Raw genomic sequence first — 15,757 nt, forward strand, 5'->3', positions numbered from 1 at the left:
GAAAATTCGATTTCTCTTAAACCATAAGTTTAATCGATTTTTCAAAACTCAATCATTTTTTCCTTTATATTCTTTTTCGAGTAAAACATACATGATACCATAACTCATGGTTCCTCTCAAATATTTCATCAGTCTATTCAATGCAAACCAATGATCATTATTTGGATTATGAGTATAGCTACTCAATCTACACACAACATAGGTAATATCATGCCTAGTAAAATTCATCAAATGCAATAGACTTTTTCACAAAAAAGCATTCTAGTCACGATTATGATTCTCTGTCAGATCGAATTCTCTTAATTTTTCTAATAAGCTGATTTTCAACCTCAGTATTATAAACAATAAAAGCATCAAATGCATCATCTTTTTTTCTAAGAAAATACTACTTAGTATTTCTACCTCTTATTTACAATTATTGGGAAACCCCAAGTTAATTTTTTTTTGTTGGATTAAGATATTTGGATCCTTACAATTTCAGCGCATTCTTAATCCAATTACACTTGTTAAAATTATTATATAGATTTATTTTCGACCGGAAAAATATGGAAATATTGCTAGGAATTTCCTTTTAGGATGAAAAACGGACAAAGAATTGTTGGGAAATTGTTGGGGCGAGTTACTACAACAGTCTTAGAAAACATCTCCCGTCCCAAAATATTTTCCATATTTTATTTTTTAAAGGGAAAATGCATAAGTACCCCCCCAGCCTATTCCCGAAATCCCAGAGACACACCTAACCTTTACTAAGGTCCTATTACCCCCCCCCCCCCCCCCGAACTTAATTTATCTATAATATTCTACCCCTTTTTGGCCTACGTGGCACTATCCTTGAAAAAAATGTCAACATGCGCTGGGCCCACAAGATAGTGCCACGTAGGCCAAAAAGGGGTAGAATATTACATATAAAATAAGTTTGGAGGGGTAATAAGACCTTAGTAAAGGTTAGGTGTGTCTCTGGGATTTCGGATATAGGCTGGGGGGTACTTATGCATTTCCCCTTTTTTAAAATCTAATTTGATTAATTTTTGGAGTTAAATAACTTTAAATTAAAATTATATTCAAAACTATATAAAAGAACTAGGATTGTAATTTTTCTCATGTCAATATGATTTATTTTTTTAAAATTGTATCTTAGAATACTAGTTAAAGTTCATGTAGTTTAATATTCGAAAAATGAAACTTGACAAAGTGTTGACAAATATTTTGAGATGGAGAAATAATTAATGTAAATGCACTTGGAAATTGGAATTTTGGGGTGGACGTTTACCAATTTTCGAAGATTTGACTTGAACAATGAATTTAATTAAACAAAAAAGGCATAAAAAAAAAAGATAATTGGTCGTATAAAAAATGAAAAAAACAAACCGAGCCAGCATTTTTTTTGTGCACATATATACTGCAAATAAGGAAAATAAAATAGAAAACTAAATTGGTATCAATCAGTATACCAAAAGATTTCAGATTCGAGTCTCCTTGGATACGGAAGGATCATTTTACTTTTTGATGCGAATTCAGATTTAATCGGGCTCCAATGTGAATATCGAAATCAAAAAAATATTTAGTTAAAAAATAGATGTAATCCATTAAATAACAATAGAAATATTTTATAATATAATTCTACAAATTAAAGTAACTAAAATAAATGTACTACTTATTAGCACTGTATGCGTGTGGATATTCAGGATCCGGCGTATCAAAGTAATCCAATTCTTCATCAGTCAAGGCTTTAAACGGTTCATCCAATGATGGTAGCTGCCAATTTTTTGCACCATATAACCATCCATCATGATCTCTCGATGAATTTGAGACAGGAACTACATTCTCGGTTGTTATAGGAATATCTTGATGATTTTTACATTAACTAACTTTCTTTATAATGAAACGCACAACAGAGTCTTCATGTCTGATTTCGTCGCGTTCTCTTAATATATCCATTGTAGTTTTATCAAGACAGTATTCTTTCACAATCTAGTATACACTTTCTTTATCTTCACTGCTACTTTCTTCATCAAGACGAAAAGTTTTCTTGTACCCAATTCGTGATCTTTCCTTGTTCAAAATTTCTTTACTATTGTCTCGTGCTTTCCATTTGCGACCTCCAACAATTGATCTGTTGAAGTTTTTACCCTTGATCGTTTTTCTCTTCAATAGAGTAAAGAAATAGTTTACATGATCATTACCTGAATTTTGAAATAATTCAATTGGCTCTTTGCTTCCGTATAAGTCTATATACAGAATATCATGGTATTCGATAGGCCTGTCACGAATGAATTTCGTTAAACACCTTAGCAGATCTTCATCCGTATACTTCATCCCCATAAGTTGAAAATTATGTGAATTCTAACTTAAAAGATACAAAAACAAAGAAGATAGAGAAATATTTTAAAGCAAAGAAAATGTATAGAGAGAGAGAGTATATTTCCTAATTTGTGTAGAAAACTAATTGTTGTTGTAAGAATAAATTTGAAAAAGTTAACCTTATTAATTAGAATTATAATTTATTTTGGAAAACTTAACATTATTCAAATAGGAAACTAATTGGAGTTATGACCGAAGTAGTGCCAACTGCTTCATTCAACGCGATTCCTAAGAGTTTTTGTATAATATGTCTGCTAAAATATGATAGTATATTACTTTATCTATTGCTTACTGTTTTCTTTTCATAACTCTTCAGTTAACTAATTGTTGATACTTTAAGGGTGTGTTCGGTATGAAGGTTTCCAATTTTCTCATATTTGGTTGGGTTAAATGTTTTGGAAAATGTTTTCCAAATCAACTCATTTTCCTTAAATTTAAAATGACTTCCCTTCAAAACTTAAGGAAAATATTTTCCAAAACTCTCTTCCAACTTCAAATTACAATTACTTTTTTGTTGAAAAAATCAATTTATTTTGTCCCTACCCTCAAACCAGCCCCCAACCCACCCACCCCTCCCCCAAATAAAATAAAATAATTGAAAGCTTGTTTTTAAATTCAATTTTTTTACCCCACCCCCTCCAAAAAAAATATTAAAAATTGTTTTTAAAAGATATTTCTAATTTCAATTTTTTATTTTTTTACCCTCCTACCCACTATCCTCGCCCCCTCCCCCCATTAGCCCCCTATCAACCCCCCTATTAGCCCCCAACATCCTTCAAAAAGATAAAAAAATTAAGTTTGTTTTAAAAAATATTTTCAATTTCAAATTTTTATTTTTTCATCCCGATCCTCAATCACCCACCCCCTCCCCGGCCAGCCCTCCCCCCCCCCCCCCCTCCCCCAAATAAATAAATTGAGTTTGTTTTTTAAAAATATTTTCAACTTCAAAAATTTATTTTTTCACCCCAACCCTCGACCCCCGCTACCCAAAATTTCAATTTTTCACCCCTACCCTCGACCCTCCCTCACCCACCCCCCACCCCCCAAAAAAAATTTAAGTTTGTTTTTAAAAAATATTTTCAATTTCAAAAGTTATTTTCTACTCTAGTAAAAATAAAAGATATTTCTCAAAAATATTTTTCATTGATAAATCAAACACTAAAAATATTTTCTACTCACCAACCAAACATGAGAAAATAAGTCAAAAATCAACTTGTTTTCCAGGAAAACATTTTCTAGGAAAACATTTTCCATGGAAAACATTTTCCTTCATACCAAACACACCCTAAGTTGTAAAGAGTTTGAATTCTTGTTTTCCATTAAAATTAGGAGTTGCATTTATGAGCTTTCTTTCTTTCTTCTTCAGCATAGTGTTTCTATTTACCATGTTAATTTAATTATTGACTATGTTGGTCACAATTTTAAATAGCTACTGGTTTGTCACATTTAATTAGTTAAATTTTGTGTTAAGTAAATGATTAAGCCTTGTCTTGTTTCTACTATCGTAATTATGTAGAATAATCATTCGCTTTATTTTCATCTCATTATCCGGGTAATAATGAACTACTGGAAAGAACTATTTAATTACCATAGAGTTTTCCTTCTCTTGTTCTTATGGAAATTTAGCATTTATTTAAAGTGGGATTCTTAATGACACTTTGAATGGTTGCTAATCGTTTTATTTTTGTCGTATGTGATACCATCTGAGTCTATTTTGGACTCTTCTCTTGCATCTCATCGAGGAGTTGAGTTTCTTCGGGTCAGCCTCTTCGTAGTTCGAGCCAAGGGAACCGGTGGACAGTGGTTAAGGACTGATTTTAGGCCTCGGAAAGCCCAAAAATGGGCTGTATATTTTCTGCATACCTGATGTATACACTGATATAAATAGCGAGAAATACTCACTATACATGTAAAAATGTGAACTACAGGGCGGAGGCGAAATACAGGTGTTCGAAAGTAAGAAATACATGAAAAGACCTGATATACATGCTGATATACACTTATATACAGCTAATGTATACAAAAATGGACATTGGGTTAAAGCCCAAAATTGCAGTGAAGTTGGCCCAAGAAGGGGCCCAATTTCATTATCTCTTATGCTCTTCTTTTTGTTTTGATTATGTTTTAACTAATTTTATTTTTTTACTCCAATTTGAAATATTTTAATTAACTTAGTCGAAATTTCCCAAAAGATAAACTATTTCTTTATGTTGTTTTAGTTTTAACGAATTTCACTTTTTCAACTAGTGTGTCCTTTATTTACTTATTCAAAAAAAAATTAATCAAAACTTTCAAAATGATTTCTTGTTTTATCGACCAAATCAGTTTTAATTATTATTTTTAAAATGATTCAAATAATTCTAATTAATCCAGTTTTGTTAAAATTGTAATCTAATTCAAATATTTTCATTTTAGGTCCCTTTCTCTAAAAAAATCAGAAAAAATGTGTCCTTTGTTTAATTATTTTCTCAAAGTTAATCAATTATTGTAAATTATTTTTGTATTAAATCACTATTCACAAAGAGTTCGTCAAAAAATATTTTAGTCAAGTTGTAGGATAACTGTGTGTTAGCAAACACTTTAAATGCTTTATAAACCTTCTTGAAGTGTAAATAAGAACCTCTTACCTATTTTCTCTAATAAAAATTTAATCTATTAAAGTCTTTTAAATTAAGCTTTCTTAATTTCTTTAAAAAAATTAAGTGGCGACTCTTTCTAAGTATTTTTCTCAAATTATTTTATACTTAGAACATTTCAAAAAGTGAAAGATAGTAAAATTACGACATAACAAAAATGACTACTCTGTGGGGATTTAATTAGGTTCTAACCATAATAACTTGACTCTTTTTGAGTATTTGTTAATAATTGCTTATTTGTTTGCCCTATCTATGTCTTACTTGCTTAAATTGTGATATTAACTGTCATTTTACATTCATGGCATTTTTCGTCACCACGAAATTAAATGTAGTACATTAAAAAATGAGTTTGCAATACCGCAACTGGTCTTTTTTGTACTTAACCCTTTTCGAAATGGCTGTCAATTTATTGGTTCGTCATGCGTCAAATTGTTGTCATAGTTCCAACTTAAGTTGTCTGCTTGAGTTCCCGATAATTCAAAAGTCACTCTTAGTCAACTAGCGTAGAGTGAGACCAAATCCCTCAATTTAGCGCATTTGAACTAAGATGACCCAACAACCAAGGCGTGTTGGGCACATTAGAGAGACCATCTTGAGTCCAAAATGGCCCACGGCCTAAATGGACGTTCATACTTATTTGTTAAATTTGAAGGATGTATGCATCATTTGGCAAACTATTGTCTCTCAGGGTAGGGAGTCTGGAGATGACAAGAAGTTCAAGAAGAATGACTTTTCACGAAAGCTTAGTTTAGGATTGTACCCTGCAGGGGACTGATTATTTATATCCCATTTTCCCTATTATATATCCCCATTTAGTTTATTCAAAAAGTTTGTATAAATTTGGGCTTTTGGGGAAATGAATGTTAAATGGCGTAATACATTCTTCAAATCACTAAGTTTACCCTTGGCACAAAAGGGTCACGTGTTTGTGTAGGACGCGCAACAACTACATGTATGTTATTTGACATAATTGAGTTTGTCTTCAATCAGAGCAGTGCTTATGTGTTTTAATTAATTCTCTGTGTGATATTTTGCATTATCTAGTATAAACACGAACTAACACTCTTACTTTTTGAGTTTTTCTTCTTTTATGAGCGAGAGGTTGATTTATGTCAGAATTTGAAAGTCATTGTTCATCAGAAGTTGCAATGGACAAGAGCGCTCGTGAAATTCGAGTCTTCGTATTTCATAAGACATTAATATCAAGTCAAAAGGATAAATCAGATGAGTCTTTGACTGTGAAGTCACACTCATTTATTTATTGTTATTTTGCATGATGGCCCTGCTTTCACACATTTCTAATATTTTTGTAGGGAAACCGTCCTCGACAACAGTCGGGGATGGTGATAACAATACATAGTTCTTGTGAATAATTGAGAGAACACACAGTTCAAAGAAAGATTCAAAAAAGAGTACAACAACAATTGGTTACTATAAAAATTGGAGGGCCACATTCAACAGACAGTACAAATATCGACAGTTAAGAGGATTCAAGAAATCGCTCCTTGTTTGTCTAAATCTTGAAATTGTTTTATACCATATCTAAACGAACTACGCGTACCTGATTCTCATCTTCGTGAGATACGTAGGTAGCCCTTCTTGGGTTCGGTATTTTTTTCTTTCAAGTTTAAAAGAAAATTCAAAAGAAATGTTGTATGCATATTTTCAAAGTCATATATGCATGAACTACGCACACCTGATTCTCATCTTAGTGAGATACGTAGACATGCCTTCTTGGATTCGGTATTCATTCTTTAAAATAAATCAACAACACTGTATACATAAAGTAAGATTCATGTCTTAAGCTCAGTTCAGACCAATGCAATTAGGAGCATGTAAAAATATTTGATATGATGGAGAAGACTGATTTTGTGGTAAATCATAGACTCTTTTGATACCTCTCAATTGTACTTTTGTGATGCTTGAAAATTCTCTTGCAGACATTCAAGATAAGAATAAAACCAGCCTCATGGTTTCATGTGCACGGTGTGTGTGAGCTTTTAGATCAAAATTCAATTGCATCGCACTGTTGATTTAACACTTGGCCTGAATGTTTTTCGAGGTGAAATCCTGAGTAATGTTTGGTTTGAGAAAGAATTATAGGCCTTTTTTTGACTCCATTGTGTCTTTCAAAGCCTACCAAATGACATTAATCCCTAGTTCTCCCCACTTTAAGCCTGAAGCCTGTTATTTGGACAACTAAATCTTAGTCATTACCCTTCTGAGTGCTTATATGCATTATCCCTCTCTTGGCCCAACCTTCTTGAGCGCACCAAAGATGTGCAAATTATAAGAGAAGATCCAAGTTTGAAGTTGCCAAAGGCAAAAGGTATTGAGTCTCTCAAAGTCAAGGAAGAAGAAATGACTTCTAGAGAAAGAAAAAGAAAGAAAGAAAGAAAAAAAGTTGAAAGAAATAAAGAAAGAAAAAATACCCCTACAAGGTCAATGAACGAGAAGGAAAAAACTCCAACAAAAGAGGAGAAAACTTCAAAAGAAAGGAAATAAAAAAAAAGCTCCAAGAAATAAGGACTCAAAAGAAGTCGAAACAAAAGAGAGGGGTGAAGAAAAGGGAAAACTCCAACAAATAAGGATTCGAAAGAAGTCATAATAAAAAGAGGGATAAAGAGGATCAGATGCCAAAGACGTATCAATCGTTAGACGCAAAAACTCACCGTGATGCTCAAGGAGAAATTAAGTCACTCTTATTCCAAATAAATATCTTACCCGTCCCTAAGCCTACATTACGAGACAATGACGAGTCCTACATGATCTCATTCCAAATGTTCTCACATTAGTGGAGATTTACATTAGAGCCAAGCATATGATATCACAGTTGCATGCATTGAACATCCTTGTGAGTGTTAGTGCACTTTGAAAAATGTCCTATAATCAAAGATTTGGTATGTGTGAAATAGGACTTTTCCTTTTTGTGAGGGCACTTGAAACTTGAGGATTGGTACAATTCAAAACCTTTGTTCGAAGCAAGATGAACAAATCTTGTTAATCCTTAAGTATGTTTGAGGTACCACTTGAAGCTGTAGGAATTACCTTGAATTCAATCTTAGTTAAAAAAAAGGGGGAGAGATTTACCTGCAACCTTAAATGTTGGTACCAATTGTAGTCTAGATTTGACTATCTTTTCATATTCTTTATTCTTCCAAAAAAAAGAGTCGGACAACCACCCACCTTTTAATATCTTGCAGAGCATCTTTTATAGAGTCCTTTTTTAAAAAAAATAAAAAATATTTTGCATTCTCATATAAAATTGGTTTGTTCATTATAAAAAGTGACAATAGGCTAATCTCGTCAATGTGAGACGCCTATTTTACCTCATTGGGTTGTCCATTCCAAAAATGTGACATATATTTTGTCTTTAGGCTTTGAATATCTTAGGGAATATCATTTTCCTATTTCATCATGTTCTTATTGTACATTATTTTCTATTGATGATATTGTTTAAGATTCTTTGCAGTATTCATCATCTATAGGATTTGAACTACATTTTGACCTGATTCCTGGCTCAACAAGATATGTAGGCACCATGAAGGCTCGGTCATACCCAAAGTGATTTTCTTTCTCCTTGTAACAAAACTGGGACAGAATTTTTGAGAATATCTCAAAAATTCACAATAAAGATGCTATCTCTGGCAAGTCAAGATTAGAGATCATTTTGAGATTTGCCAAGAGTTCTAACTGGAAAGAATTTTTGAGGAAGGCCTCAAAAATTCCAACAAGTACTGTGAGAAGTTCGATAGTCAACTTCAAATGATCTCCAACATCGTTTGAAGTTCAAAGTCGACTTCAAAATCTCCAACATTATCATAATGTAACAAAATAAATTCAGGATGCGAGCCACCGGCGCCTCGTACAATCCCCTAGTAAGACATGAGTCACAATAAACACAAAATAGTCAAGAGTAAAAGGATGGTTTCTCACATTTGTCAAAGTGATCTGACATTTTGTACATATTCTCTTTTAAAGAATCTTTTCTCAAGGTTTATTAACTAAGTCGCTAGCTAAGGAGACATTGTATCTACTAATCATTCCTTTTCAAGTATAGGAACATGTGAAAACATTGAGAGGATTACACTTTCAAGACAATCATCGAGCCATCCACCTCATTACAGTGGACAATCATCAAGTCATCCACATCGTTACATTAGACAATCATTGAGTCATTCATCATTTAAATTTTTTCATCTCCTAAGAGGACCATTACATTTTCATTCGCCGAGAAGGCCATTTCATTTAAGTCACATCTATTCGGAGGTGAAGGATGTGCACTCTATCTATTCCGCGTTTAAGTCAGAGGAGACTGCGTCGAAAGATATTGTTAAGTTGTATCTATTCGGAGGTGAAGGTTGTGCACCCTATCTATTCCGCGTTCAAGTCGGAGGAAACTGCGTCGAAAGATATTGTTAAGTCGCATCTATTCAGAGATGAAGGATGTGCACCCTATCTATTCCACGTTCAAGCCGGGGGAGATTGCGTCGAAAGATATTATTAAGTCCCATCTATTCAGAGGTGAAAGATGTGCACCCTATCTGTTCCACGTTTGAGTAGGAGGAGACTGTGTCGAAAGATATTATTAAGTTGCATCTATTCAGAGGTGAAGGATGTACACCCAATCTATTATGTGTTCATGTCGGAGGAAACTTGCGTCGAAAGACATTTTTAAGTCGCATCTATTTGGAGGTGAAGGATGTGCACCCTATATATTCCGCGTTCAAGTTAGAGGAAATTTGGGTCGAAAGATATTTTTAAGTTGCATTTATTCAGAGGTGAATGATGTACATCCTATCTATTCCGCATTCAAGTCGGAGGAGACTTGCGTCGAAAGATATTATTAAGTCGCATCTATTCGAAGGTGAAGGATGTGCACCCTATCTATTCCGCGTTCAAGTCGGAAGAGACTTGTGATGAAAGATATTATTAAGTCACATATATTCGGAGGTGAATGATGTACACCCTATCTATTCCGCGTTCATGTCAGAGAAGACTGGCATCGAAAGATATTGTTAAGTCACTTCTATTTGGAGGTGAAGGATGTACACCCTATCTATTCTGTATTGAAGTGGGAGGAAACTTGCGTTGAAAGATATTATTAAGTCAGAGGTGAAGGATGTACACCTATCTATTCCACGTTGAAGTCAGAGGAGGCTGGCGTTGAAAGATATTTTTAAGTCGCATTTATTCGTAGGTGAAAGATGTGCAACCTATTTATTCCACGTTGAAGTCAGATGGGGCTGGCGTTGAAGGATATTCATATTACATTACCAAAAGTGGTAGTGTTTACATAAATCCGATTGATGGATTCTCATATATCCTACCGATGGATCATTTTCATTCATCCTACCGAAGGACATACATTCATATCCTACCAATGGATAAACATCATCCTACCAATGGATCAACATCATCCTATTGACGGATCTTCATCATCATCATCCTATCAATGAAGCATTGTCATCAACAATACATTGCATTATCGAAAAGTCATATGAATTTATCATTTACGACATCAAAATTGACGGAGGCTGACATCAAAATATTTACAAAAAAAGAACATGTGCTGATTACCGTAAAACATGTCACTACTATATTTAAGATGCATTCAAGAGTTCCTAAAGGAAAGGGAGGTGGTGGTAGTACACACTCTCCGAGAAGGCAACAACTTGGCTGATTGTTTAGCTAAATTTGTTTATGATTTTACAGGTACAAAAATGCAATTTCTTACAAATGAAGAGATGCCATTACAAGCGAGATCAATTTATCAAGCAGGCAAGCAGGGACAACCGCATCTCAGAATAAAAAAATGCCAAAATAGCAATCATGGATCACATTAAAGACAGAAGAAGGCCAACACGACTGAAAAATAAAAGCAATCACTCTCTGTAGAGTTTAATATGCTTTCACTCATATTTATATAGATCGAGATTGGAAAATACTTATAAATCCTTAGCTAAGATGCAGTGGTAACAGTTCTCTTGAGCTCAATCTGCACGAGTTTAGGATGAAATGGGTTATTTTTTCAATCAAGATCGATTCAGGTGAGTTACAAGGGGAGTAGGACCTTACTTTGGTAGATGACGATGGCAACAATGTTGAACTGAAGAAGTCTTCACCGAGTCGGATTCAAGGTGCTCGTGAGACTTTTGAACACCCAAATGGATACCACTCAAGCTTAACGCGGTTCTGCCATGTTGATTTGAAGAGACAAGGGCTTCAGGCGACTTTATTGACGACCTTCAGCGAGTTGATAGGAGCACTGATTACTTTCGACAAGTCTTTTCATTTCTGTTTTGACTGGGTGTATCAGCTAGTTGCTGATGACTTTTGTTTTGGGCTTGGGTCAAATTTGGACCCAAGCCATTTATGTTTGCTCATTTTCTTAATCAATAAATGGGACTTGCCTAGCTTTAGAAAAAAATTACAATTTCTACTAACAAGTTTATTTCAGTCTTTGCCGAGAGCATCCAAGAAGATGAATTCTCAAATCAAACCACAGGTGCGGACGACATCAAAATGGATGCAGCACAACGTGGAACTTTTTCTTAGCAGCGAATTGGGACATAGTCAGAAGAGGAGTATCAAACTCTTAGTATGCGATCTGAGAAGCGACTTCCACCACAATTAAACCACACCCCTATAGAAGGCATGTGGATTTTCCTTGGAGTTTGCCAATTTTAATTTCGCATCTGGTGAAATTTTCAGACTTTTACCGGAAGCAACTTTCTATTCTAAGTGACAGTGCACCAAGAGCTTTGAAAATTATATTTGTGTGAATTCTTAATTATGGGTGTTGATGAGTCCACAATTTGGACTCATTTAGGGCTATATTTTGATAGAATTAGTGTCCTCAAATGCATATTTTGTCTCAATAACTGATGTAAACCCTTAAGTTTCAGGTATTTGGATTGAGAGACAAAGCATAGAAGCTATCAAGAAAAAAGGAACAAAGAGGCTGAAAGAACGGAGAAAGAACGCCTTGAGGATCGCCTAATCCATTAGGCGAGTCGCCGAAAGGTCCTCAATCCCACCAAATGTTCCAGTGTAATAAGCCCTAAAAGAGAAGGTCATGTTTGCGATGAAAAAGAGCAGTCGATGAGTCGCCGAGCAGTTCCGCGAAGCAGCACTCTATCGCCCAATGCCTCAAAACATGAGAATGCTCAAGGCAAAAGAAGGAAGGCCTTGAACCAGACCATAGGGAGGCTCGCCGAGGGTGTCGGCGATCCCGACTAACTGCGCTGAATGGTCCTGTGCAGCATAAATTTTCAAACACTATAAATACTTGTTTAAATTTCTAGCTTAGTATCACTTCTATTATTCGAACTTTTTACAGTTTTTGAGAGAGTTTAAGTTTTGGAGACTTTGTTGTAAGACCTTGAAGATTCAAAGGGTTTCAACTCTAAGAAATTGGACGTGGGTCTCGAAGATTCTTCACTCTTGACGTGTTTTAAGACTTAATTATTCATACCTAGTTGATGGAAATTGATATTGGTATAAATTTTTATATCTTTTACATGTCTAGCTAAAACCCTAATTCTTGGGGTGTGATTTTATGAATATGGGTTAAATTAACTGTTGGGTCTTGCTTGTTGATGGTTTATTTGTTGTTTAAATGTGATTTCGTTCAATAGTTATGTATGAACTTAATTAAATTGTAGTTGCAAATACAATTTCATCTTAGTGTTTTTGGCTTGCTCGAGAGAGAGGTAGTAAAACTAAGACTACTAAATTGCTGGCAGATGGTATTGGGTCGACATGGGTTCAACTCGAGAGAGTGAATCCTAGTCCTTCTCCCACACATTTAGCTCGAGAGAGTGAATGGGCTAAGGTGGAGGTTGTGCTTAATGCGGCAGTGTTTGAGAGAAATCGATTTGATTCGGGGTAAGTTGTTCGAGAGAAAGCTTACCCCCACTAAAGTCTAGCTTAGTCATAAATACCCAACAATTTACTATCAAAAGCATGTACTCGATAGTCTAGTTTAATCGGTATTCCTATCACATCCCAAAAATCCCGTCTCCATATCTTGTTTCCTTATATTTTTGTCAATTTTGTTGATTAGCTAATACAAATCCCCCATTGATAATTGACGCTTGCATCACCCCTTAGATTTAGTATGTTTGTATTTGATAATATTTATAGCTATGACTGATTAGAACTAAATTTTATTTTTCTATTAATTCTCGAAACCACTCCCTGTGGGAACGATCCCAACCCTTGGTTGTGTTATTTCACTACACACGATTGTTGGCACTTGAACAGAAGTACTGTCCTGAGGATCGCCTAATCCATTAGGCGAGTCGCCGAAAGGTCCTCAATCCCGTCGAATGTTCCAGTGTGCTGAGACCTGAAGGAGAAGGTCAAGTCTGCGATGAAAAAGAGCAGTCGGCGCGTCACCGAGCAGTTCCGCGAAGCAACACTCTATCTTCCAATGCCTCAAAACGCGAGAATGCTCAAGGCAAAAGCAAGAAAACGATGAACTAGAGCAAATGGAGGATCGCCGAGTGTGTCGGTGATCCCGAATAACTGCACTGAATGGTCCTCCACAACATAAATTTTCATACACTATAAATACTTGTTTAAATTTCTAGGTTAGTATCACTTCTATTATATGAACTTTTTACAGTTTTTGAGAGAGTTTAAGTTTTAGAGGGTTTTGGAGACTTTGTTCTAAGACCTTGAAGATTCAAAGGGTTTCAACTCCAAGAAATTGGACGTGGGGCTCAAAGATTCTTCACTCTTGATGTTTTAAGACTTAATTCTTCATACCCACTTGATGGAAACTGATATTGGTATAATTCTTTATTTTGTGAATATGAGTTAAATTAACTGTTAAGTCTTGCTTGTTGATGGTTTATTTGTTGTTTAAATGTGATTTCCTTCAGTAGTTATGTATGAACTTAATGGAATTGTAGTTGCAAATACGATTTCTTCTTAGTGTTTTTGGCTTGCTCGAGAGAGAGGTCGTAAAACTAAGACTACTAAATTGATGGTCGGTGGTATTGGGTCGAATGGGTTCAGCTCGAGAGAGTGAATCTAAGACCTTCTCCCACACATTTAGCTCGAGGGAGTGAATGGGCTAAGGCGGATGTTGTGCTTAATGCAGCAAGTCGGTGTTCGAGAGAAATCGATTTGATTCGGGGTAAGTTGTTCGAGAGAAAGCTTACCCCCACTAAAGTCTAGCCTAGTCACAAATACCCAACAATTTACTATCAAAAGCATGTACTCGATAGTCTAGTTTAATCTATATTCCTATCACATCCCAAGATTCCCATCTCTATATCTCGTTTCCTTATATTTTTATCGTTTTTGTTGATTAGCTAATACAAACCCCCCATTGATAATTGACGCTTGCGTCACCCCTTAGATTTAGTATGTTTGTATTCGATAATGTTTATAGCTATAACTGATTAGAACTAAATTTTATTTTTCTATTAATTCTCGAAACCACTCCCTGTGGGAACGATCCCAACCCTTGGTTGGGTTATATCACTACACGCGATCGTTGGCACTTGAACCGAAGTAGTGTCCTGATACGTGATGTCAGGTGTGAAGTGCACCACATTCTTGGCTAAGAAGTTGCAAGCCTCTTTTTTAAAACTCGATTCATTTGTCACTCCTCTAGAACCGAAGGTTATCTTGCATAATAGTTTTCCTTTTCAACCGATTAAGTCGAACTACAAACAGCCTCATTCCTAAGGTTTAAGAATATGTAGTCGGGCCCAATGTTGAAAACACGGTTGTATTCTGACATTCACTATTAAATCTTATTCCCAAGCAATCTGGTCTCTTCATAATTCGATATCGAGATAGCTTTTGAATCTTTCATAATCGTGCGTCAAATTACGTATCAAACTACAAGTGGCCTGAATTCTCATATAGCCTGAGATATGTAGGAAACCTGATACCGGGGTTCGACCATAATTCCTAAAGTCCGTACCAAAATTCCTTTCCTAAAGAATGAAGAAGGGGTCGGTCAAAATTAAATTCGTCAATTTCATTTGCCTCGAATTTCTTTCATCAATCCAAGTCAAACGAGGGACAACTGTTGACACCCAATTTTTCTCCTCCACAATATAAATTAATCATCGAGCTTCTTAAATTCCCAACGATTTGAAATAATTGAGTTTATAAAATTCAAAATATTTTCCAAGTCATTTTTATGTAATTTTTGTCAATTTTATAATTTTTAAAATAATAAATATGTTTTTATAGTTCCGTATATAACTAGTATATTTTATAAATATTTGAAAATCATCACAAAAGATTTTACATTTTTGGTTAAATATTTTATTAATTTACTTTAGTTTAAGTTATAGTTATAATTTCGAGCTAATTAGTTTGTAATTAATTAATTATTTTATAATCAAATTAATTATTTTATTTCGTTATGATTAAGAAGTTCTTTAATTAATTTATGAAAAATCTTCTTGTTTAAATGTCGACCAAATTCATTGGCTAAATTTGATATGGCAATAATTGAAATTCATTTGCCTATTATTTAATTGCATTTTTAGCCAATTGTTTACCCCATCTTTTAAGAACAATTTTGAGCCATTTCTAAATTCAACACAACTCCATCAGCGGGCAACTTTGAGCCCAATTCCCTTAAACCTTTATCAGCCCACCAAAGACAAAATCCAATACCAAAAGAAACCCAATTCATTCAACACCCATTTTCAACAACAACAATACCTTAAACTAGTAGTTTTCTTCTTCTTTTTCTTCCAGCGAAGAACAAACCCAGAAACTCG

General features: G+C 34.6%; 1 pseudogene; it reads right to left on the reverse strand.

Moving 5' to 3' along the window:
- Positions 1-1,650: 1,650 nt before the first annotated feature.
- LOC125821663 (uncharacterized) lies at positions 1,651-2,316 on the reverse strand (annotated as a pseudogene).
- Between the last annotated feature and the right edge of the window lie 13,441 nt (positions 2,317-15,757).

The sequence above is a fragment of the Solanum verrucosum genome, unplaced genomic scaffold (assembly GCF_900185275.1).
Source record: "Solanum verrucosum unplaced genomic scaffold, falcon-dt-bn FXZP01000211.1, whole genome shotgun sequence".
Taxonomy (NCBI): Eukaryota; Viridiplantae; Streptophyta; class Magnoliopsida; order Solanales; family Solanaceae; genus Solanum; species Solanum verrucosum.